Source organism: Lampetra fluviatilis, chromosome 21, assembly GCF_964198595.1.
Source record: "Lampetra fluviatilis chromosome 21, kcLamFluv1.1, whole genome shotgun sequence".
NCBI lineage: Eukaryota > Metazoa > Chordata > Hyperoartia > Petromyzontiformes > Petromyzontidae > Lampetra > Lampetra fluviatilis.
The window spans coordinates 2803374-2826016 of NC_136295.1; positions in this window are offsets into that span (position 1 = coordinate 2803374).

Consider the following 22643-nt stretch of genomic DNA (forward strand, 5'->3'; position numbering starts at 1 on the left):
TAACCGAAAGAACCAAATAATAATTCCTGCAGTCACGAAAGTTCTAAAATTATAATAGTTTAGTGTTTGTATCCCCCTCCAACTAAAGTCGAGGAAGTAGCCGTCGCTTGGCAACGCCCACCATCGTCCATCACTCCCGGGTGCCCCCCCCCGCCCACGTGACATCCTCCAGGCCGCCCCCTCCCCCACAGCCCTCCCCCGCAAACCCTTTCCTTGACCCCCCCCCACTCCAACCGCACCCCTCACCAATCCGAGCCCCCGATCCATCCCTCCCATCCGCACCACGCCCCCACCCGAACCCCCACCCGCACGCCCCCCCCACTACACCCCCCACCCGCACCCCCCACCCGCACCCCGCCCCGCACGCTCCACCCCCACCCACCCGCACCCCTCATCCGCACGCCCCCCCCCACTACACCCCCCATCCACACCCCCCACCCACACCCCGCCCCGCACGCTCCACCCCCACCCACCCGCACGCCCCCCCCCCACTGCACCCCCCACCCGCACCCCCCCTCCACCCCCGCCCCACCCGTGCGGCCCCTCCCCTCCACCTCGCGCTTGGGCCAACCCCTCGACGTCACGTGGTGGGCGGCGCGTGGCCTTCCAGCCAATGAGAACGCTGAGGACGAACAGAATCGGACTATTTGTACCGCAGGAGGAATCCGATGAGCTGTAAAGCTCTTTATGAAAACAAATGTCCAGGAGTTTTAATTATTGGGGAGATGGATGGAAACTCTCGATTTAACTCAGCACAAACCTCCCTGTGAATGCCAAAAGGCCATCTGGAAGGCTGTTTCTGGTGTGGGCCAAATCAGTTCCAAAGACAATACAAACATTATTATTATTATGCGAACATGTTTGTGTTGCATGTTTTGCCACAAGTAAGTGAGGTTAACGCAGACGTGATGCCTTGCAATAGGTGAGTGTCTATTTGGTGTTTGAACATCTTAACACTTCCTGTTTTATTGCCAGAAAGGGTAAACTCTATATAAATATTGTTAAAAAATTATATCGAGGCACGATTTGTTGAGGGCGGTTTTATTCCCACCCACCCAGTTACGATGATTGTAATCACAAGGTACATTTGACACCTTGGGGAAACTCGAATGAGATTTAAAATATAGACATCTTAACTTCCTCGACATCAACAGGAGATTCACCCTTCAACAACCATGAGCGTCGTCGTTGGAGAATATTGCATAACACAATAATATTAGCAAAAAAATCCGTCTCTTTCACGTATCTGTCTCTTCGCGTGTGAATAATAAATACAAAGTATGTATTACACAAACCCACTCCTTCTGTGAGTGCGTAATTCCAGCGGCATTTGTTTCAAGTCAAGCATAATCTCTGGACCAGTTCGGACACGCATCATCATCAGCAGCAGTCCGGCTCGCTTGAATCAATGCTGGTTGAACTGCCCGATGCAGGAGACAGCATCGGCTGCTGATCTCTGCTGCGCAGAGACACGGCTCAACTCTGTGACCTTCCCACCGACCGACGCCGTCCAAAATCCGTCCACAATGCATCTCGTTCGATACCCCGGTTTACATCGGAGATGCATTCCTGAAAGGTGCGACGGACGACGAGTATCGAGGCGACGTAGATCGAAGCGATGCACAGGGTAGTAGTAGTAGTAGTGGGTGGTGGTGGTGGAGGGTGAAAGGCGATGGATAACGAGTCAGGGCGGACGATGATGCTGTCGGCGATGTGAGCGCGTGTGGGGTTGAGGCGACGCAAATCACGTGGCGGTAATAATCAAGTGAGGACGTATTCGCGAAACGACGTGAAAGGGGAAGACGTAAATGGGGGGCTTATTGGAGTATTCGTTAAATCGACGTGCAACTGCATGAACACAAGTGGTGGTGTAATTGTGAATTAACGAATCAACCCCGGAAAGTCGTGATTCATCGCGGGACGTGAAATCCCACCCAGCGGTGGGTGACACGAGTAATGGTCTTGCACGATATTGATACATCTAGAAAGTATTGATATTCTCAAACGTGTCGGTGTTGTGCTCCTTGTTGTGACGTCAGTCTTAGCGGGTGGCTCAGGGTCCGAGCCGCATGCCGTGACTCTTTAAGGACGACTTTGCGGGCTCTTGAAAAGTGTATTTATTTTTCCGAATAAAAAAAATATGGGGGCCTTCCATTTAGTACGTAGGAAACGGGGGGGGGGGGGGGGGTGAAGCCTCGATAATAACTATTTGTCTACATTGGCCTTCAAATGAGTTAGACAGTCCGGCGGTGGACTATCTGTTTGCTTAAACACGTTAATATTATTAATTCTTGATCGTTTCTGCGTGGATTAAATATAGGATTCGGGGGGGGGGGGGGGGGGGCGCGTCAGGCGAACGTACGCAGGTGGGGGGGGGGTGTAAAAAGTCCGCGTGCGTACAGGGAGAGGGGGGGGGGTCAAGTTTTGACAGATTTTTCCGTACCTACTGAATGGGTGGCCTCTTGCCGATTGTTGATTTTGGTTGTCGACCTCCTGAGAAAGACAAACCATGAGGATGAGACGTGGAATTTACACTCAACACTCCCCTGTACTATATACAGAGGGCCCGTAAGTACACGCATACATACAGCACACAGAGACAAAGACGTCCCGTGTAGCCTTTAACAGACTGTTGGGGCAAGTGCTGTTAGCGAGCAGCACCTGTGAAGGCCGGTACATTGGGTGGCCAGCACCACGCCCGACCGCCTTTGTCTCCCCAGTGGCGATGTTTACACACCGCACCGGGTACTCATTTGAGGCTGAGCCGACCTAGGGGAGATCCAGGATCGGTTCAAAATATTCGTCACCGATGTTGGCCGGCGCGGGTGAATCGAACTCGGGCCGCCGGGTTCGTAGCGCAGCGGCGCTAACCACTGCACCACCGCTCCCCACACACACGCGGTCGTGTACAGCGATCGAGTATGTAGGCGGTGCAACTGCACCGGGTTCCAGGGGCTGGGAGTGAGGGTGGGGGCGGGGATAGGGAGGCGGGGGCTATGAACAGGGGGGTCGGAATTTGAACGACGAGGGGGGAGCTCTACTTGTCAACCCACACGGTTTAGGGGCCGTCCATAAATGACGTCACGCACCTAGGGGGGGGGGGGGGTCAGACATTTATGACGATGTGTGACGAGGGGGGAGGTTTGAGAAATGTGACGTCACATCAAAATGCGCAACTTTAAATAAATAGAGACAACACGTTCTACTTAATTAAGTAGACTTTTTAAGAAATGTTTTCTCCTACAACATCAGAGTGCAGCGCCACATTAAATACGCACTACAATGACAATAGTTTAAAGCGATTTGAAGCATGTTTTTTTTTTGGTGGGGGGGGTCAAAAATCGTCCAAAATCGCGTGACGTCATTTATGGACCGTCCCTTACCCGTATACTTGTACAGGGAAATTGAGTTGTCAGGTCCATACGGCGTACAGCCGTTTCAGTGCGGGGAAAAAACGTGTTTGTGTCTATTTTTTGTGCTTCTCCCTTGTGATGTGGACTTTGTGGGATGAACTTTGAGATTTATAAGCGGCACGGGCTGACCAATAAGATCTGAATTGGTCAATAATAAGGCAGGGCACTGCTAAGGGGTTGACAGGCGTGGAGGAGCGATGCACTTTCAAATAATCTCGATATGACTGCTTTTCGTTTCTAAAGTTTGTTGTCCTTCCCCCGCGCCTCCGATTTGACACGGTTGGCTATGTACGGTGCGAACGAAGTTCAGCAAACATACGTAGGCACAGAGGGCGCACCGTTCGTTCCGTACAGCAGCACCCGTGCCGAACCAACCACGGCATGCCACAGCAACTGTTCCTCTTATGGGCAACACGAAGTCGTGATGCGGCCGTTGGCAGTGGTGCACAAGCATTGAGTTAATCGCAGACAAGCAAAAGTGGCTACTGTTGGCCTCACTTATTGAGATGCCTATTTAAAAAGCTGGTCATCAGAAACACATTTCAAAATGTAATTGTCATCACGCCCCACAGTTTTAACGTGTGCAGTCTCCAAACTGTATTATCCATTACCTCTCTGGGTGATCGATTGTGCTGTGAAGAAGGATCGTTGCCCGAATCGTCGCATATTATATCTATTTATTTTATTTCAAGGCCGAAGTGTTATTGACGAACGTGTTCCCTGTTGTGTTTGTTATTTATTCTCATTGACTGCACAAGACGCTCAGGGAAAGAAAAAAAGACGCACCCAATTTTAATTTCCTTCACCCCCCGGTGTCAAAAATGCTACGAGAATTGGGTCACGGACACAGCCGATACCGGAGTATAAGACGAACAACCAACTTGCCCTTTAAATACAACGGGGGGAGGACGTGGGGGGGAAGTGCGTCTTATAATCCGGTGAGATACGTCACGTTGACAACTCACGCAATTCCCCAAAACCATCGCGGCGATTTCGATGAATTCCCGCGATTCGGACGGCGATCGGATTCAGCAATCGATTCTTCTCTCGCCTCGTGTTTCGTGTTTACCGTATCGTTTCTATTGTTTTATCGTGTTCTTCAGGCTCGCTTGCAGCGGTTTTGGTCGCCCCATTAGCCCAAATGTCACATTAGATTAAAATGTCCACCGCATGTGCATGCATTCAAAATTACTTGGTTATCGCATGCACGAATCGATGAGTGTATTCATTAACGCCACATGTTCAATGCCGTATTAACCCTATACGAATCGCAAATCTATCAGCCTCTTATCAGTGCCCGACCTTATTACAGACCAACTTCAGACCTTATTGGTCACCCCGTGCCCTTAGAAATGTCAACGTTCATCCTACAAAGTGCCATCACAAGGGAGAAACACCAATAGACCATTTTGTTACCCATATTGAAACGGCTGTACGCCGTATGGATCTGAAAACTCAATTTCCCTGCACAAGAATACGGGGTAAAACCGTGTGGGTTGACACGGTATGGAATGGCTACATGCTCCATACCGTATCACCCCTAAACTAATCGCCACATGCTGAATACCGTATTACCTCTAGACTAATCGCCACATACACAATACCGTATTACCTCTAAACTAATCACCACATACACAATACCGTATTACCGCTAAACAGATCGCTACGTGCTGAATACCGTATTACCCCGATACGAATCGCCACGTGTTTTCGCGTGCGAACAAATGAACTATTTTAAACCCACAGTGCTCAATCGCGGGGCTTCATCACTAACTCGATGTTTTTTTTCTTTCCCGAACGCTACGAGCCTAGCTTTGAGTGAGGTCCGGACTCAGAATCAGAATATTTATTTAGACTGGAGGAATCCACGTTGTCAGAACGTTAAAACAATGAACAATACAAAAGCACGGTAGGATTATAACGTATAGGACAGGTTAGCAAATCACTAAACATATATATACAAATAAAACTAAATATATAAAAACAAATCTTAGCAGGTGAAGCCCACTATATTATTGATATTATTTAATAGTGTTACAAATTATGCAGTTGTGTACTGATATGATGCAGCGAGGCTCATGAGGACACAAAGAGGACGAGATGAGTTGTGGCTTGGTGCCAACATCGTCTCCCGAATCGAGTTACGGACCTCCTCCGTCTGAAATTAAGCACTCATGAAACAAAGTGAAACACTCGCACGGTGCATGATCATGAAGCTCAATCATGATCATCATGATGAAGGTGGTACAACCACGAGTCTGCTGCGGGCATTGATTCAATTTGGTTGGTTTTTTTTGCTCTGATTGCTATTTGTTTCATTGCTATACGCTTCGTGTTTGTAATATATTATTTTTCAGTTTTCTGATTCAGGTCACTTTTGCAAATGAATCAGGATATATTTTTTTACTGGGGGAATCCGATGCGCTATAATGAGACTCCCGTAAGCCTGATTTCGTGAATGATCACCTTTTAGGGTTAAAATAAAATCAAGTTGGCTAACTTGAGGCTTTGTTTTTAAAAGTCAAATTTCTTCTTTCAGTTTTCTGAGTCTGGCCACTCTTGCAAATGAGACTGCCCGAAGCCTGGTCTCTAGAGTTATCATAACAACTGTCGGTTAAAACAAAAAGTTGGCGAACTCGAGATGTTGACAGGAGACTCGCGTGCAAGTCGTGCATGCAAACAGGCCACAGGTTGAAGAAGAAACCCTTGAAGAAGCGTTTCAAGAAGAAGAAACTCTTGAAGAATAAACGATTGAAGAAGAGTTTCAAGAAGAAGAAACTCTTGAAGAATAAACCCTTGAAGCAAAAACTCTTGAAGAAGAAACCCTTGAATAAGAGTTTCATGAAGAAGACACTCTTGAAGAATAAACTATTGAAGAATACACCCTTGAAGAAGAAACGATTGAGGAAGAAATGCTTGAAGAATAAACCCTTGAAGCGACAACTCTTGAAGAAGAAACCCTTGAAGAATAGTTTCAAGAAGAATAAACTATTGAAGAATAAACCCTTGAAGAAGAGTTTCAAGGAGAAGAAACTCTTAGGGAAGAAACTCTTGAAGAATAGTTTCAAGGAGAAGAAATCCTTGAAGAAGAAACCCTTGAAGAAGAGTTTCAAGGAGAAGAAGAAACTCTTGAGTTCCTGGCGTGAAGCCAAGCCCGAGGCGACCACCAGCCACGTGTCGACACCGCGCGTCCCGATGCGACACTCAGTGGAGACACATCTCATGACAAAGAGGCTTTTGGACGCGTACCAAAGACCGGTGGTTCGTAACCTCGACTTCAGCCCTGCATCCCTTTGGTTCTCCATCGTAAAACCAATTTCTATAATCGTAGTAAATACACAAGTACTCTGGTTTTTTCGGTAAAGTCAAAGAGGTTAAAAGAAAACAAATAAATTAAATCACGACGTTTCGGAGGCAACACAAGCCTCCGTCTTCAGGTGGAACCGTCACAGCAAAATTACTGTATCAAGATTTTTGTTCATTTAATTTTTACCTACGTGACTTTACCGAAAAAAACAAAGAGTATGAATCCTTGCAGTCACGAAAACTTCAAATCTAGAATAAATACATCGGTTTTGATGAAACAAAGTAGTTGTACACACTTAATTTGTGTGTTCATATGATTTACCTTCTAGGAAACAATCTGGGCATATCTCGCACACACAGAAAGGGCATCTCGCACCCCCAGTTGGTGTGCGTGTACCCCATGTTAATAAGAGCCACGTGACATAGACCTAACACACACAGAGGCTCGTGTCGTCACGTGCTCAATGTCGATGTTTCGGGCAATGGCCCTTTATTCACAGTGATTTACACGGGGTTCTCAGTGCAGCGAGCTGTTGACAGTGATGATAATGACCCTCTGCCCGGTCACCAATGACTCGCACGAGACACTCATAGACTCGGTATAGTGACCCACAAATACAAAGACCCCCCGTATAGCCTGAGCAGACTGCTGGGGCAAGTGCTGTTAGCCAGAGCACACACAACACACACCACTTCTGTAACGGCGTTTTGAGACACGGCCGCTTCTGAGACCCGCAGGGGTTTTGCGTTCTGCAGGCGAGCTTATGAACGTGCTCTTAGAGTTATTTGGCTGCTGCTGCTATAAATGTCGACGTGACGACGAGCCACTTCGTCGAGCTGTCATTTGTGATCTCCAGTTCGCTTCTGAAAAAGAGCTAAAGAGCTCAGTAGGCCTTACCTGGTAAAAAAAAAATATAGTTTAGTTTTAGTTTAGACTATAAGAAAAACGCAATCACTCCGAGTGTAGCATGGCCCTGTTATAAAAAAAAAACCGGAACGCGCTATTAATGAATATAAATAATACATATTCGTTAATAACACTCCGACCTTAAGGATAAAAGTACATATTAGACGTTTCGGGCAATGCGCCCTTTTTCATTTATTTCCTAATCAATGTCGCTGATTATATATATTTTTTGGTTTCTTTTTCAAGGCCGCAATGTGTTTTGACGCGAGTGTTGTTGACTGTGCACCACTGCCAACGCAGCAGCAGCATCACTAATTCTGGTGATTCGCATTCACGGCACGCAAAGTTGTAACTGCTCACCCCAAGCTAGAAATGCTTCTTCGTGCTGTTCGCCTTGTGGCGTTCTCTGGTCTGACACTCGTGAGACGAGGCCATAAGGAAGGCTGCCTCTGGTGTAGGCCAATCAGTTTCAAAGACGATGCATCATCTATTATTATCAGAGCATGTTGTGTTTGCGGGCGAATTGCCCGATGATGCTGGATGCAATTACCAGCGAAACGTCGTACTCAAATTGTAACTGTTGTGGTTTCACGCTTCAACACACCGGTGGGCTAAAGCAGTGAACTATTTGTCTTTTGTCAACGTGACACTTTTTTTACTGATTGGCCGTGTCGGGTGGTGGAGGGTTACGACACATTTATAAATAACGCGATCTAAACCCAAAAACGTTGATTATGAATATTAACACCTCCAGTTTTTCGATGTAAAGCTTTCGTGACTGCATGGATTCTTCACCCTTGCGTTGTGGCCGAAACGTCGTGAGAATGTTATCTTATTAAGTTTTATTTTTATTAATTGTATTATTTCCCTTCTACGTGACTTTACCGAAAGAACCAAGAATATACCTCCAGTTTTATTGGCATAAAAGGGTAAAAGCCCCATTTTTATTTTATTTCATCCAAAGTTCTTGCCACAAATGAACCACACAATCCCTCGCACGTGACGAACGTGAGCGAGCAGTGCACTACGCTGTGCCACGGGGCTGCCCCAGAGGACAATTAAAATCGCAAGATCATCCGGGGAAGTTGCACGACTCGCTACTTGCAAATGCAGTTCCATCGTATGTTGTTCTAGCATAAACCATCACGTGACGCTTTCAGAAGCGCTTCTGCGGCCGTCTGGAACGCTCTGCCCTTCCGATATTGGGAAGTCACTGGGAGCGATGCAGTTTTACATAATCTAGATTTAAAACTCGTGTCGTTAGAACGGATTGTTGTTGTTGTTGTTGTGTGTTTAGTTTGTTGTCCTTTCCCCCGCTCCTCCGATTTAATTGCGTGGTTGGCTACGTACGGTGCAAAAGAAGTTCAATATACATACGATACGCACACACACATACACACGCTAACACACCTCTATTCACACACAACATACAATTCATATATGGGACTGTCCATAAATGACGTCACGCGATTTTGGACGATTTTTTTACCCACCCCTCGTCACACGGCGTCACAAAAAGTCAGACCCCCCCCTCAAATATGACGTCACAAAGCTCTGCCCCCCCCCAAAACCATATTTCCATTTTGAAAATAAAACATGCTTCAAATCGCTTTAAACTATTGTCATTGTAGTGCGTATTTAATGTGGCGCTGCACTCTGATGTTGTAGGAGTGTTGTTGTAACAATTAGTGTTGTTATAACAATTCTATATTTATTTAAAGTTGCGCATTTTGATGGACGTCACATTTCTCAACCCCCCCCCCCTTCGTCACACATCGTCACAAATGTCTGACCCCCCCGCCCCCCCCCCAGGTGCGTGAGGTCATTTATGGACGCACAGAAATCTCACACAATCCAGGCGCACACGCACACACACATCCAGGCACTCACAGACTCACACAACAAAGACAAATCCCCCGTATAGCCACTACAGACTGTTGGGACAAGTGCTGTTAGCGAGCACCAATTAACATCCACGCGTACAACGTGTGCATCGATCAGTTCCCACGCTGCATCCGCTACACGCACGAACTCCGCGCCACTTTAATATGCACAGAAACACGGGCAGAGTTTATCGTCGCCGCCTGCGCCAGCACGAATTGGACTCGTAGAGTACAGCGCTGGTTTATACTGGTAGGAACCACCTGGTTCCTACCAGCCCACAGGGGATTATTGTGTCCGTCCGTTCGTCGTGCATCCAAAAATGGGAGGGGTGGGCTGGGTGTAGAGGGGAGGGTGGGGAGGGGCTGGATGGGGAGGGTTGGGCTGGTTGTGGGGGGTGGGAGGGGTGGGGCTGGGTGGGGAGGGGAGGGGCTGGTCACCTCGTGGTGCCCTTATAAAACTCAACGTTTAACCTACTCACGCCGGCTTGTGCCCGCCCTCACAGTCGGGCATATTTGAGGAATACACCACGCCGCCGTTGACCCTGGCCATTGACCAAGCAACCCAACGTCACTACCAGCTCCCTCCGCAGGAACGTGTTTTGATACCCACGTGACTCTACCAAGAGTACAGCGCCGCCATTGACGGTCTGCGTACTCAGGCGGGTACGCGTGCGGGGGTGGGAGCGGTGGCGCAGTAGTTAGCGACATCGAGATTCGATTTCCGGCCACGGGTCACCACGACTGAGCCTCTACTAGAGGCCAACTCGGCCTTAAATGATTACCCCGGGTGCGCGGTGTAAACATCGTTGCTGGGGAAACAAAGGCGGCCGGGCGTGGTTACTGGTCACACCACCTCCTCCGTCTCGCCGTGCGCGATTTCTGGCTTCAGAATCAGCACTGTCCCCAACAGTCGATGTAGGCTACACGGGGGGATCTTCGTCTTGAATGTGGCGTGTGCACAGAAGGGCGTCAGGAACGACGCTCACAACAACGATCGGCACGCGGGGCCGGCTAAAGCGCAGCAAGGTACCGCGGTGTGGGCTCGGCAGCACAGGCGATGCACCTGGCAAGTCATCTCAGTTCATCCAAAACACCTTCGTACGTGCCAACGACACGAACGCGATACGAGGAGCGATCGTGTTTGTTCCGAGTCAATTAAAAGCGAATCGATTCCGTCCCTCCACTCCACGTGTGTGTGCGCGCTGTGCGAACAACAATTTATTTTAATCTATCAAGCCCGACTGGGGTTCCAGCCCCCCAACAAACTCTTTGCAAACGTAATTTGTTGAAGCGAGCGAGCAAACGGTGGAGCCGCTAATCCACCTCAGCAGAGTCCGACGTGGGGTTTTTTCTCCAGTTTTTTTCTCTCTTAACCGCGTGTCGTTCCACGTATGACGCCCGATGTTACGCGCGCACGTGATGGCAGCGAAACGTCGGACATCGTGCCGAACCACACACACACGTGCGCGCGCGCGCAAACACGAAAGCATCAAGAGAGCGAGACAGCGCCAAATCCCATCAACCCGTGCAGCGAAGTGCTCGTGACTTTACTGATCCCTGTCGGCTCTATTTCAAGGGACAGGCGCGTTTCGCAAGACATCGCGACAACGCACGCACTCCAAGTGCAGCAGCTGTGAAGTGGATGCTGAACTCCCTCGCCCTGGTACGCGAGAGCGCGTGGAGTTCGAACCCGGACCGTGGCGATGCCTGTTGCTGTATGTTTGGAGTTCGCGTGTTCTCTCGGTCTCCCCGTCGTGGTCCTGGTGTGGAGTGTGGAGCGTTCGCCGCTTTCCTCCGGTTTTCTCCTCCTCCTCCACAATTAGAATCAACTCGCGTCTATATTGTTCGGCTGGTGCTATCAATTCCCCCGTGTGATGATGATTATGATGATTATGATGATTGTGATGATTATGATGGTTATGATATCAGCCACTTCGATGACCAGCTATCATCTCGTGCCCCCCGGTCGCCTCTTAAAAAACAGCTGATATAGCTCAGTGGCCTTGACCCGGTAAAATAAAGTATGTTTTTTAATTGTAATTGGACGTTTTTATTGCTTGCTGAATGTCCGAGATATAGGTGATGTTAAATATATAAATATTGACGATGGCTGAGTGGGCACGAGGTCCAGAACATCCTTGGAACTCGTCCAGAACATCTCGAGTGGAGCGTCTCCCACGTGACCTCGACGAAGACGGAATCAGATGTTTGTTTTTCTTATTCATGCCGGAGGAATCTGACGAGCTATAAAGCTCTTATTTTTACAGATGTCCAGTCTGGGCGGGTCAGAGAGTTACAACAACACACTTTACAAAAAACAACACCGATCGGAGTGCAAAGTATAGGCAAGGTGAACAGATCAATAAATACAGTTACTTTTCGTTTCCTGTCATAAACGATTTTGTTTCACCAGGTTGAAGCCCATTGAGCATTCGCTTCTTATTCAAATGTCACCTGGCCACAAATGATAGCAGGGGTCAAGACTGTCGTCCCCGGTTCTGGGATGTCGATGCGGTGTCGGCGGTGCTCGTCCGAGGAACGTGGAGTGGCCCGCCTGTACGCGGTTGAGCGTAGGTTCCTCGCTGGTTTTGGCGGTGCGGGCAGCAGCAGCGTAGTCGTCCACTCACAATCACAATATCGAGTTATGCTGCAGGAATCCGATGAGCTATGAAGCCCGCATCTTTTTGAACAGATGTCCAGTAAGGGCACTGGGTCAGAAGGTTACAACAACAAACAATACGATCGGAGTGCAAAGTACAGTAAAGGTAAACAGATAACTTCCGAATATACAACTAAAACGAAACACTTGTTTTGTATTATCTCACCAGGTAAAGCCCACTGAGCTATTAACGACCTGGGCACAAATGACAGCTCAACGAAGTGGCTTATCACGTGGAAATGTGTAACAACCAACGAATCTAAATAGTAATAGGTTTTTACCCTTTCAACTGGTACAAAAACTGACACCTGCATACAAGGCATCATGTTTGCAATAACCACAACACAAGCATTTTGAGTGCTTGTGTTGTGGTTATTGCAAACATGATGCCTTGTATAAAGGTGTCAGTTTTTGTACCAGTTGAAAGGGTAAAAGCCTATTACTATATTTTTCCACTGGTAAAGCAGGTCTCATAGTGTAAACGAATCTAAATAATCAAGACGCACGTTGATTCGATTCTAAGTGTGGAGGGGAAAACCGGAGGTTCCGGAGAGAAACAAATCCACGCGACCACGGGGAGAGAAAAGAAGACGCAAACTCCAAATATACCGCAGCAGGCGTCAGGGTCGGGATCGAACTGTGGCCCTGCTGCGTGCAGCTGCAGGCGCTGGTGGCGTGAGAACGCGTGGCTGGGTGGTCGGTTGGTAGATCGACTGCCAGGGGCTGTAGTCGGGCTCCCGATGTCGCTGTCTCTTTCGTGGCATTGCGATGTTTGTCCAAATCCGGTTTGGCGAGCGTTTGACACGCGCATCGATTTAACCAGCGAGTCAAATCGATCGGTACGCTCACGATGCCGTGGATCAATCCGTCAAATATATGGCGAGCCATCGAGCAAAGACGGTGGTAGTCACCGCATCGCGCGCGCTTTCAGAAGCGCTTCTGTGGCCGTCTGGAACGTTCTTTCCTTCCGATATTAGGAAGCCGCTGGGAGCTGTGCACTTTTAAATCACCAAGATTGAAAACTAATTTCTTTAGAACTTATTTTTGTGTTTAGTTTGCTGGCCTTCCCTCGCGCCTCCGATTAGCGTGGCTGGATACGTACGGTGCCAAAGAAGTTCAACATACGTATGCATGTTGAACTGTTTTTCTCACCGTACGTAGCCAACCAATCGTGCTACATAGCTCCTAATCGGAAGTGTGTGAAACGTACCGTAATGCCCGTTATAAAGCGTTTGACACGCTCATCGATTCCATGAGCATGTAAACTCCATTCGTACACTCACGCTGCGTGCATCAATATGTACATATACTAAAATAGATGCAATAAAATAACCTTTTGTTATGCACATATATCGACATGTGCGTGTGAAAAGGCGTTCGGCCAGGAAGTCGCACACGCGCTCGCGTTTGTGATGAGTGTGCACGTAGCTGGCAGCCTGGGACGTGAACGGTGGACGTGAACGTTGGACAAGAACACGACGTGGAATACTCGACACAGTTACAAGCAACAGCGCCACGAAACGGAGAAAAATCCATAATAGGCGACGTTTCGGGCAATAACCCTCCATCATCGCACATGCATAAAGAGGGTAGAGAGATATGAAGTTCTGTACTTAATGACATCTTTGTCTATCCACTGCTTGATGAAGGTGTTCTCCGCATGCCCTGTCAGCTATGGGGAGGGGGGTACGCTTGACCATACCTCACCACGATGGGCAGTGCGGGTTGGTAAAGACCGAGGGTCGCCCAGTGACCAGTGTCTGATATCACCGATGCGAGCCGTGGCCAGGTATACAACTCAGGTGCGTAGGTCGGCGCGCCAAGCACTGCACCACCACTCGCCCCACCACGCTCGTCTGTCGTGCCGGGCGCCACGATGGCCAGGAGATGTTAACTACCTCGCCTGATATGCAGGAGGCCGTGGGTTCGATCCCGACCCTGACGCCCCACGTGGTCGCGTGGATTTTTCTCCGTGTCATCTGGGTTTCCCCCCCCCCCTGCACATTTAAAATCAACATCACGCGCCTCGAGTTTTGTAAATGTCGCCGTCACGACGACGATGAGCCACTTCGTTCAGCAATCATTTGTGCTGGCCAGGTGACTTCTGAAGAAAGAGCTGTATGGCTCAGTGGGGCCTTACCTGGTAAAATAAAACACGTGAAGATGTTTTTAAAGTTTAGTTTAACATCCACCGCTGTGCGTGCTATCCCAGCCGCCTGCTTCTCCAGTCAGAAGAAACTCTCCCAAAGCGATCGGCACACTCTTCCCTCATCAAAGACAAAGATCCCCGCCCGCCCGCCCCGTGTAGCCTGCAACAGACTGTTGGGGCAAGTGCTGCGTACGGCAGCGTGGTCGAGAGAGGCCGGAGTGTGTGTAACGCGAAATCAAGAGAGAGAGACTGTGCCTCCTGCAACTACCTCGTCTCCGGCTGAGTGTGTGCGCCACACACACTCACACCGAGGAGGACACTTCACGTGTATGTTGAACGTGCGAATCCGAGGTGCCAGGGAAGGACAAAGCAATCCTACAGAAATTCGCTTGTCAATCTTGGTGATATTAAAGCGCATAGCTCCAGCGGTTTCCTAATATCGGAAGGGAAGAGCGTTCCAGACGGCCCACAGAAGCGCTTCTGAAAGCGCCGCGCGATGCGGTGACCGCCTACCGCCTTTGTTCAATGGCTGAGCCAAAAGCCGAGGATGACGGGAATTCGCGTGATGGTTTCTAGCTCCTAGATCAGTGAGGTTTTACATAATCGTCACTGGTTGTCGGCGACCGTGAGCGGGAATCGAACGTGGAGCCCCAGGTTCCGTAGCGCAGTACGCTAACTACTGCGCCACCGCTCCCCATAGCATCACAGATATCGTTAAAGACAAAGACACACACACACGCTCGTTTATATTGATTGCTGTCACTGCAAAGTCGGGCGACGTGACAGCGAATCGATGTTGAACATCGATTGTTGCATGACGTTTAGTCAGTGTGTGTGTATTGTGTTTGTTTAGTTATGTGGAGGGGTGGCGCAATGGTTAGCGCGCTGCGAATTTGGCGAACCCGAGTTCGATTCCCACTCAGAGCCCACCAACACCGGTGACGATTATCGATCTGAACCGGTCCTTGCCCTCTCCGATGTCGACTCAGCCTCAAATGAGTGTAGGTGTGTAGTCTGTTACAGGGTGTGTGTGTGTAGGTTATAACAGTTTGTGTGTGTGTGGTTTGCTACCGTGGGGTTGTGTTTGTAATTACAGGGTGTGTGTGCGTCTTGAGTGTTACAGTGTTTATGTGTAGTTCATTACAGGGTGTGCGTTTGTTGATTTCTTACAGGGTGTGTCTGTGTGTAGTTTGTTACGGTGGGGAGCGGTGGTGCAGCGGTTAGCGCGCTGTGCTATGAACCAGGCGACCCGGGTTCGATTCCCGCTCACGGCCAAACCAGTGACGATTATCTGAACCGGTCCTGGGCCTCCCCTAGGTCGACTCAGCCTGAAATTAGTATCCGGTGCGGTGTGTAAACATCGCCACTGGGGGAGACAAAGGCGGTCGTGCTTGGTGCTGCCCAAACACCCCCTCGTGTTCCGTGCCAGCAGCCTTCATAGGTGCTCGCTAAAAGCACTTGCCCCAACAGTCTGTTAAGACTACCGGGTGGATTTTTGTATTTGTGTTTTGTATAACAGGTGTGTGTGTCTCGATTTAAAGCTTTCGTGACTGCAGGGATTCATCTTCTTGGTTTTTTCGGTAAAGTCACGTAGAAGGGAAGTAATAAAATAATAAAAATAAAACATAATAAAATGAAACAATTCTCACGACGTTTCGGCCACAACGCAAGCAGCCGTCCTCAGGTGAAGAATGAGACACTTCAAGCTAGGAACTTACATATAAGCTGGGTTGGGGGTGGTAGAAGAGCGCCTTAACAAAAAGAATGTGCATATCAAGATGAATTTAGCATATCCGATTCAACACAGTACATAAAATCCGTGATCTGGTACCGTCTGTAAAAGATGTGGTTCCAGACATACAGCACCCTGGTGTCTACAAACTAAGTTGCCTCTGTGGTAGCAGTTACATTGGACAAACCAAACGACATGTCTCGGACCGCATCCGTGAACATAAAGCTGACCTGAAACACGGTAGGACAAACAACTCAGCCGTGGCAGATCACTGTTACAACTCAGTGGGCTCACATGACATTGACTTCTCCAAGACAGAGGTTCTCTGCAAGCCACCTGGCTATCATGAGAGATTCGTTCATGAGGCGATCCACATATACAAACACAGAGACAATTTTAATCGAGAAGATGGATTCTGGCTTAGCAATCATTGGAAGGACGTAATACACCATTTTGATACACATTAGGGTAGGTAGAATAATACATAGTGTTATGTTGAAATGTGGTTTATTGCAATACAGTATATAATTTAATGTTGGGTTTATCTATGGCAGTATATAGTACGGTATATGCTCGGTTGATGTAAGAGAATAAAGTTTAGATGGAAGCATATTATATAACTTTTACGACGTAGTATTGTAATGTATAACTTGCTGTTAGTAACTCAGCTTATTGTAGAGTATAGTAAGTATACTGATGGTGCTATGCAGTTTATATTTTAGTCTTTGTATGTAGTTTATACCTTAGTTTTCTACGGTGTTGTTTAGTTACTGCAGCTACATATCATTGGCATTCCTTTCCTTTGTTAATGCTAATCCCTGCACCCCCCCTTGGTGCTGCAGATCCTGCATAGTGCGTGGGCATGGTATGACTTTGAAGCCCCCCCGCCCCCTGCGCATTTCCCATGTATATGCTAAACTCATCTTGATATGCACATTCTTTTTGTGCAGGCGCTCTTCTACCACCCCCAACCCAGCTTATATGTAAGTTCCTAGCTTGAAGTGTCTCATTCTTCACCTGAGGACGGCTGCTTGCGTTGTGGCCGAAACGTCGTGAGAATTGTTTCATTTTATTATGTTTTATTTTTATTATTTTATTACTTTCCTTCTACGTGACTTTACCGAAAAAAACCAAGAAGGTGTGTGTGTGTAGTTTTTTCCAGGGTGTGTGTGTGTGTTTGTTACAGGGTGTTTGTTGTTTGTTAAAGGTGTGTGTGCAGTTTGTTACAGGGTGTATATGTGTGTTATTACGTGTGTGTTGTGTATTACAGCGTGTGTGTTTTGTTGTTTGTTACAGGGTATGTGTGTGTAGGTGTGTGAGGTGCGATCTGTTGAGGAAGTACTGAAGGCGATCCAGAGTCTGAGACCAGGAAATTCACTGGGCAGAGATGATCTCCCAAGCGAAATGCTGAGGGTGGCGTTTGTGCACAGACTGCCCTACATGACATCATAACAACAGTCTGGACCACTGGACGGGTTCCGCAGGACTGGAAGGATGCCCTGGTGGTCCCCCTCTTTAAGAAGGGGGACAGCACAGACTGTAACAACTACAGGGGCATCTCACTCCTCAGTGTGCCGGGAAAGGTCCTGGCAAGGATTATTCAACATCGCCTTGCTAGGCACACTGAGGAGAGGCTTGCGGAGCCCCAATGCGGTTTCAGGAAAGGGTGGTCTTGCACAGATGCCATATTTTCTGTCCGTCTGCTACAGCAGAGGTGTAGGGAATTCCAACAAGACCTACATCTCTGCCTTATTGACCTGGTCAAGGCCCATGATACCATCAGTAGGCATGGGGTCTGGGTAGTTATTCGTGCTTTCGGAGTCCCTGACCCTCTGCTCACGATCATTAAGGACCTTCATGATGGTGAGTGGGCCCGGGTAAAACTACGTGGTCGGGAGTCAGAGCCATTCCCTGTACACCTTGGGGTGCGACAGGGATGTCCTCTGGCTCCAACATTATTTAACATCGATTTCGACCACGTAGTTCGTGAAGCCTCCAATAGCTGTACCGGAGGAATTTCCAGCTGGTACAGATACAATGGGAGGCTGATCGATGCCCGGGTGCGGTCAAGGGATGGCTCCCTATTGGTCAACTACGTTATGTATGCCTTCGACCTGGTAATTGCAGCTCACTCAGAGGAGGAGTTGGAGGCGCTGCTGCTGAAACTGGAGTGTGCCACTAAGAGCTGGGGCCTTACCATCAGCCCCACCAAAACGAAGCACCTGCCTGGGTATTTTATACCATGGGACACTCCACCCACACAACTCCCAATCGGTGATGGGGCAATTGCGGAAAGAGTGGAGAGTTTCCCATACCTGAGCAGTGTGCTCAAGACCGGCTCCGGTTTAACAGCAGAGGTCTCACTCCGAATCAGTTGAGCGGCATAATATTTTCATCGGTTGCGTAACGCTGTGTGGAAGCTACCTGGTCTGTCGCTCCGCACGAAGCTTCGGGTATTCTGGGCCACAGTCATTCCCTCCCTTCTCTACGCTTGCGAAACGTGGACCCCCCTAATGGAACATCTTCGCCGGTTAGAAACATTTAGGCTGGCCTGCCTACGATAAATCCTGGGTTTAACCAGGCTGGATTGTGTGAGGAGCTCACAAATCATCGAAAGATCTGGACAAAGTCCCATCGGTGAGCACCTCCGGCAGGCAAGGCTGCGTTGGCTGTGCCATGTAGCCCACATGCCCAATCACCGCATGCCCAAACAGCTTTTGATCGGCCGGATCGAGGGGGCTAAACGAGCGCGGCACGGGCTAGAGAAGAGATGGAGTGATGTGGTACGGGAGGACGTGGAGCTGAGTGGACTTGCCGATGACTGGTACCAGCGGTGTCAAGATCGGCCTCTGTGGAGGAGGCTCGTGAAGGACGCTACTGGGCAGTTGGAGGCAGTCGCCCTCCAACAACAACGGAGGGCGGAGGAGCGACGCTTACAACAACGAGCGGAGCACCGGGCGGGTAAAGCACAGCAAGTTGGCACAGTCGGGGGCACAGGTGGTGCATCAGCCAGTCATCTCGGTCATCTCAGTCAGTCGACCCGTGGCACCTGCTGGGTCTGCCCCGTGACCTCCTGCCAGCGGGCGTTCGACACTTCACGTGGCCTCAAGGTGCACATGGCCTGGCACAAGCGTCGTGGTGACGTCACCGCCACTTAGTGGTGGATGGCAGTTGTTGTATTTTGTTAAAAGGTGTGTGTAGTTTGTTACAGGATGTGTGTGTATGGTTTGTTACCGTGGGTTTGTGTTTGTAGTTTGTTACACAGTGTATGTGAGTGTTGTGTATTACAGGGTGTGTGTGTGTGTTTGTTTTTACAGGGTGTGTCTTCGTATTGTGTGTTACAGGATTTGTGTATTTTGTTAAAAGGTGTGTGTTGTTTATTACTGGGTGTATGTGTGTTGTTTATTACAGGGTGTGTGTTTTGCAGGCTGTGTCTGTGTGTATAGTTAGTGACAGGGTGTGCGTTTATTGTTTGTTACAGGGTTTGTGTGGGTGTTGTTTGCTACAGGATGTGTGTTGTTGAAAGATCTGGACAAAGTCCCATCGGTGAGCTCCTCCGGCAGGCAAGGCTGCGTTGGCTGGGTCATGTAGCCCGCATGCCCAGCCACCGCATGCCTAAACAGCTTTTGTTCGGCCGGATCGAGGGGGCTAAACGGGCGCGGCACGGGCTAGAGAAGAGATGGAGTGATGTGGTACAGGAGGACGTTGAGCTGAGTGGACTTGCCGATGACTGGTACCAGCGGTGTCAAGATCGGCCTCTGTGGAGGAGGCTCGTGAAGGACGCTACTGGGCAGTTGGAGGCAGTCGCTCTCCAAAAACAACGGAGGGCGGAAGAGCGACGCTCACAACAAATAGCGGAGCACCGGGCGGTTAAAGCACAGCAAGTTGGCACAGTAGGGGGCACAGGTGGTGCATCAGCCAGTCATCTCGGTCATCTCAGTCAGTCGACCCGTGGCACCTGCTGGGTCTGTCCCGTGACCTCCTGCCAGCGGGCGTTCGCCACTTCACGTGGCCTTAACGTGCACGTCGCCTGGCACAAGCGTTTTGGTGACGTCACCGCTACTTCGTGGCGAATGGCGGTTGTTGTTGTTGTCAGGACGTAATACACGCGTATGCACAGTGGGCGATTCATCAATGACTTAATCTGCTCATTACTCGAAACTTCGCCCATTACAATATGTGTATATATATGTGTGTGTTTTGTTCCTTTCAAGGCAATGCTCTTGACGGATTGGCGACGGGTGATGGAATGGCTTCTCAAGAGCTGGCTCGAGATTCTGCTAAAGCAGTGGCTCTTCTTAGCCTGGGGGTGCGAGACGTGGCCAGATTTTTTTTAGAAGGCAAATAATCGAGAACACTAATTAACCAGGGGGCACGTATATAAATAAACGTACTTTGTGTTCATTAACCCGATGTGTTTATTAACATTGCACTTTTTTTTACGAATAGAGAACCAAAGGTGGTTGGGGAGGGGAGGGGGGGAGTGCAAGGCTACAGTCAAGGTGAAGATGCCGCTGTGCTCCATCAACGCGCGCCGACCCGCCCGTCACGACACAACGCGATGCAACTCATCCACACTAACTCATCCGCACTAATTCATCCACACTAATTCATCCGCACTAATTCATCCATCCACACTAATTCATCCATCCACACTAATTCATCCGCACTAAATCATCCGCACTAATTCATCCGCACTAAATCATCCGCACTAATTCATCCGCACTAATTCATCCACACTAATTCATCCATCCACACTAACTCATCCACACTAACTCATCCGCACTAATTCATCCGCACTAATTCATCCGCACTAATTCATCCATCCACACTCATTCATCCATCCACACTAATTCATCCGCACTAATTCATCCGCACTAATTCATCCGCACTAATTCATCCGCACTAATTCATCCGCACTAATTCATCCGCACTAATCCATCCACACTCGTGCGTCCGTTCGCTTCTCGTGACAAATGTTCAACGCGCGATAATCGACGACGCGCAACCGAAGGGCGAAGTGGAAAATGTCCGGGGGGCCAGCCTTCTCGGTGAATGTTTTATTTGTGGTTGTCTGAGATCACGCGCTCGTGCCTTGTGAGCACGGATGCGCGTGCCACGCACACGCACGGCATGCAGCGAACATGCAGACCCGCACAAACAACGCGTGACACATACGGAGCGACAACAAAGATCCCCCGTGTAGCCTTAACAGGCTGTTGGGGCAAGTGCTGTTAGCGAGTAGCAGCTATGAAGGCCGGCACGGTACACGAGGGGGTGGGTGGCCAACACCACGCCGGCCGCCTTTGTCTCCCCCAGTGGCGATGTTTATTACATACCACACCAGGTACTCATTTGAGGCTGAGTCGACCTAGGGGAGGCCCAGGACCGGTTCAGATAATCGTCACCGGTGTTGGCCGTGAGCGGGAATCGAACTCGTGTCGCCAGGTTCATAGCGCAGCGCGCTAACCGCTACACTACCGCTCCCCACTAACAGTGACACACACACAGACACACACACAAACACATGCTAACGGTGACACACACACAGACACACACACAAACACATACTAACGTAGACACACGCAAAAACACGCACACAAACACATACTAACGGTGACACACACATAAAGACACACACATAGACACGTACAGACACATGCATACACATAGACGCAACGCAGATGCATACACGCAGACCTAACATACAGGCACATGCACATTCGTACAAGGACATGCAAGTACGTATAGAGACACACACGTAGACACACACAACGACAAAGACACAAGCACATGTACACACACGTAGAACAAACACACGGACACGTACACAATTCGTACAGGACACTTGATAACATACGTACATACACGCGCACATATATACATGCAGACGTGTATACGCTTAGAGACCGAGAGAAATTGAAACGCATACGAATACATACGAACAAAGACACACACACACGGTTACATACACACATAACAAAGACGCATAGACATGTACACGTGGGAACGCACGGACACATACAGCTACACAAACACATCATGTGCATACAAACACAACGACACAGACACACAAGGACACAGACACATCGACGCAAACACTGAGACATACATACGAACTACAAACCATAAGCGGCTTGTCCTAATAGAACTACTAGCATTTTTTCTAGATTTGAATTTTTTTTTGTAATTTTTTTTTTTACCTACGTGACTTTACCGAAAAAACCTAATACTACTACGAGCATGTTGCCATATAATAATCTTGGGAAACAATAATTAATACAAACTAACGATTCAAAGTACAGCTCCAGTAATGTACGTTAATGTGTCGATAGCCATGAAACTAAGCTATAAACTAACACACACTTTGTGTTATATTACCAGGTAAAGTCCATCGAGTTATGATATCTATATTTCCCAGAAGCGACCTGGCCACACATGTGGAGCTCAGCGCAGTGGCTTGTCATCGTGTGGACATTAACATCAGCCAATCACTCTGCGAGCGTCATGTTGATTCTAAACGTGGAGAGGAAACTCGCAGGACACGCGAGACAGAGACACGCCAACTCCAAGCGATACAGCAGCAGGCGTCGT